This window comes from Pseudopipra pipra, chromosome 1 (genome assembly GCF_036250125.1).
Source record: "Pseudopipra pipra isolate bDixPip1 chromosome 1, bDixPip1.hap1, whole genome shotgun sequence".
Lineage (NCBI taxonomy): Eukaryota > Metazoa > Chordata > Aves > Passeriformes > Pipridae > Pseudopipra > Pseudopipra pipra.
The window spans coordinates 40126535-40130959 of NC_087549.1; positions in this window are offsets into that span (position 1 = coordinate 40126535).

A 4425-nucleotide genomic window follows, 5' to 3' on the forward strand; every position below is an offset into this window, starting at 1 on the left:
TATTTTGGTAATTGTCTTGGGTTTTTTTCTAACTATGTGAATAATGTACTGTATTTTTTGTGTTCTGAAATATACACTCTCCTCCCATGTGTATTTTACCTTTCCACATTTGTTCAGTTGTAAGAATGGAATTTCTTTCTTGCTGCTGTGTTCACTAGCTTTGCAAAGAGAAAAGATATATCAGTTCCTCATTACATAAACTCCGTTGTTAGCTAAATCACAATTCAGTTAACCCTCTAGCTTGTGTGTACTGTTTCTGGACTAGGACTAAATTTGGGTCATAGGGTTTGAAAATTTATTAGTGGATATGATGACCTCTTTTGCAGTGGTTGGTTAAGCTTGTTTATATAACCAGCTTCGATCGGTGCAATATATTTTATTGCCCAAAGCATGTATTTTACATTCTTTCAGTAGGTTTTATTTCCAGGAATGCCTTAAAATAGTTAAATCTGATTTGAGTATTCAGTCTTGCTTAATGTGCTCGACAACCAAATTGGGTTTAGACTTTGTAAATGAGCAGAGGCATTGTGTTGTGGGCTGCCCTAATAACACCAGCTAACCAATTCATTACATTATAAACTGGCTGGGGAGGTAATACTATATTCCCTTCATATAAATGACATTGATTTTGTTCTTGAACTGAATTTTGAATTATAGGGTATCTGATGTCAATCATAGACCTGCAGGTGGAAATAAATTATTGAAGTTACGGTCTTTTCCATATGTGGAATGGTATAAATACTGCTTTTTTAGAGTTTGGTTTTCAACAGTGCACATGCTTAGAAGTATTTTCAAATGTGTTTTCAAGGAAAAACATGACAACATGACTTTAAGTGCTAATTTTATATTACTTAATTTATTGAAGCCTGGGGCTTGAGGAGATCTATTCTGGCAACGTATTAAGTATTCATGGGGGGTTGGGAAGAGTATTTGTGGTTGCTGGAGAATAAATTCCGTAACTGTAAAGGAAAAACAAGATTCTCTATGTTGAATGTTTTTTGTGTGACGGTGGCAGTTGTAAGGAATGAGTTGGAAATAGTATGGTGACACTTGAGCTTTGTCTGACAGGAACTGTTTGGCAAATACTTTATAGAGCAAGCTTTTCCAGTCAACTTGTGCAAGGAAGGAAACATGACTTTTCTGCTGAGGGGAAAAACGATTAAAATAGAAAAAGTTTTGTTATAAACCTTTTTCCAGCCAGAGCATTGCTCAGCATTTGAAGTTTCTTGCATAGCTTTTTATATATAAACATTTTAGCTCAACTTATATTAATACCCATCAGAAAACATTTTTTTTCTACTAAGAGCATGAGTTTGTTTTTAAGCCTGTGTGTAGGTCCTTTGGCAGGATACTTCCTAAGAGTTACTTAAAGATGCACAATTGCCCTTTTTTTTTTTTACGTTGTTAAAGACTACAAACTAATGACAGACATTTATTATCAGTTAGAGTGCTTTGTTTGGGGACCTTTCAAAAGGAACAAGTCCAAAAAATCGTGTTAAAAATGATTGTAAATTGGATGCCAAGTAGACCTGAATTTTCACAGCAATTTTCCACAGGGCAGGCACAAGTTGGTTTGCATAACCTTCCTCACACTACATGTTCTTTAATCTTTATATCTGATTGTGACACTTACGAAAATTATCTTTTGAGAAAATACAATAATTGTCTTTCTGTACTCACCAAGTCATAACTGGACTTTATTAAAACAACTAGAACTGTGGTAGTGCTTTCTGTGATGTAGGTGTGTCCAAGTAGGAGTTGAAATAACATTACATGAAACCACATTTTAGTTTATGGCTGAGCAGCAGCCTTCACCCTTCCCTCTTCTGTCCCCAAGGTAAAAAGAACAGTTTCTTTTGCCCAGCAGAAGACGAATTCTAAGAACTAAATCCAACGATACATGTATTCTATTCATGCTTTATTTTGATTACCTAAATCCAAAATTAAAACTCTCTAAAAATGAGCTTTGGATGCACCTCTGTTCAGCAGTTTTCCCAGCTGTCTGAAGTTGCCCTCCTCTATCAGAGAGGGTGCAAAGTCTGAAGGATGTATAGGAGAAGGATGCAGAGATGGGATTAGGGCTGTCTCTTTTATCCAGCTGGCTGCCTTGTCTACTGAGCTGCAGTTGTGCCATGACTGACCCAGTACATTCAGATATTTTATGCAGTGAAAACATACTGGCAGAACTGGTGATGAATCTCTCCCACCTGAGAATAGCAGGTTTGTTATTATCTTTATCGACACTTGATTTCTCTCAGATGAAACAGTTAACCTGTAATTTAAGCTGGTTTTTACACTAATCTAGTAGAGAGAAAGAGGGGGCCACATTGCTTTTAAAGTGTGTGTGTGTGTGTGTGGTTCCAATCTTTCTTCTGTAAGCAAGGCTAGAGGATTCTGCTCAGAAAACACAACTTCTGTATCCCTCATTACAAGACATTTCCTCGTATATAAGACATTTCCTTATATATTCTGTTATCTCGTTCAGGAGAAAGTATGGGTTTTAAAATACCTTGTACTGAATAGTTCTTTTTGACTACCACTAAGTAGAAGGTAAATATCTGCCCAGTGATCTTGGCTTTTGTGAATCCCACACTGCAGCCCTATTGCACTTTCCAGGCATTGCAAAGGAAGTACCTAGTTTTTATCCAGAGTGCAGGATTCCATTTTGTGGTCACATACGTGAATTTTAAATCGAAACTTGCAACCCATACTAGCCTGGGCAAAACTGAAAATCATAAACATGAAGTCTTTGTTCTGCAAAATGTGGTTATATTACCTTTCAAGCACATGCCTTTGGAAATAGATCTTGAAATAATAGTCAGTCGTATAAACAACCTGAGGAGTTTCACCCCTTTAAGTACAATTTCTTACAGCTGTATATTAACTTCTGTTTCGATAGATCATCGCTAATCTTTAATTGTTTTGCTGTTTTAAAAGGTTTGGGATTAATTTAGTTACAACATTAGTGTAGCAAATCTTTCATTAGTGTCATTGAAACAATGCTCATACCCTTTATGGCAGAACACACATGCTCCTAAGTACTGCTTAGAGCAAAGTTGTTAAAAATTTACTTCACATTGTGAGAGTCTTTCTCATCACTTTCTTTTTTTTTCAGATATGCTTTGTAATAAGAAACTGCATAAGTACATGATGCTTGTGTGATAAATTTTAATCTTAACTTTTATATAGTAAAGCCCTTCAGAGTACCTACATATATGGGTTTTTTTCCTTCGTTTATATTGTGCTAATGACTTTGGAATTTAAAGGTCACTGTAAAGCACAGTATGTTGGCTGAAGAAGCCCATGCAATTTTAATAGTGCTTAGCAGGCTAGTGAAAAAGAGCAATCTTTAACAGTATGCATGTTCTGTGGGAGTTACTGCTTTATGATGTGCCGACGTTGAAGGAAGAATGCCAGTGGACTGGAAAGTTGTTAGAGCTTAATGACATCCTGCAGTTAGATAAATGCCAAGGCAAACCAAGCGTGCTCATTTTCAAGATAGGATAAATTGATTTTGTGATAATTTCTTGATTAATTATAAATAATATGTCAATATGATTATTTTCTCCTGCTATTCATGTAACAGCTTGCCTATGGTAACTTCTCCTTTTCAGTGCACCTCGCTTTTGCCCTGAGAACTTCGTGCATCATGAGCAAGTATATAGGCATGAAATGTAGTTAAAAACCTGTCTTCTGTGGATGGGTTTTTTGTTTTTCTCTTCCCCCTCGTTCTCCCACCTCCATGACTGACTTCAATTAAATCCAGCATTAACCAGCTTCAAAATAGCAAGATATTTAGGGGAGTGGGTTGTTTGGGTTTTTAGGAAATACTCTCAGGATATCTAGGAATCTGCATTCTGCCGTTGGTGTCAGGTGCAAGCTTAAGCCTAAAACACAGCATTAAAATTTGTTAAGATATTTCAGGAAAAACACATTGCAAATGTCAACATATTGTAATGCAGAAGTAAAATGAAAATTGTCTGGAGAATTTTAATTGCTTAGAAGTTGTGGCACATGAAAAGTAAGCTTAGAAATTACTACTTTCTTATTTTAATAATTTAATTTTAACCATAGAACTGCCCGAACCATTATAGATTTCTCTCTCCTCTGATTTCATTGCAATTTTTTTATTTCTTTTTCTTGCAGAATAATAGAATTTACTGTTTGATATGAAGTGTTTGGTCTGTCTTTCAGCTTTTAATGAAGTATCTTTGCAGGGAATAGAAATAACTTAAAAGACATTAAATCCTCCATTTCATGAGATGACATGCTTTGAAGTTTTTGTTATCTAGACATATGATATTTCCAACAAGCTTAATTTGGCCTAGTTAAACTTAATTTGTCAGCTTAAGAGTTTTAGAGCACTCTTACCCGGCCTGATTAAAAGAAGTACAGCATTGTCAGTTCAACTGTAAGCTCCCCATG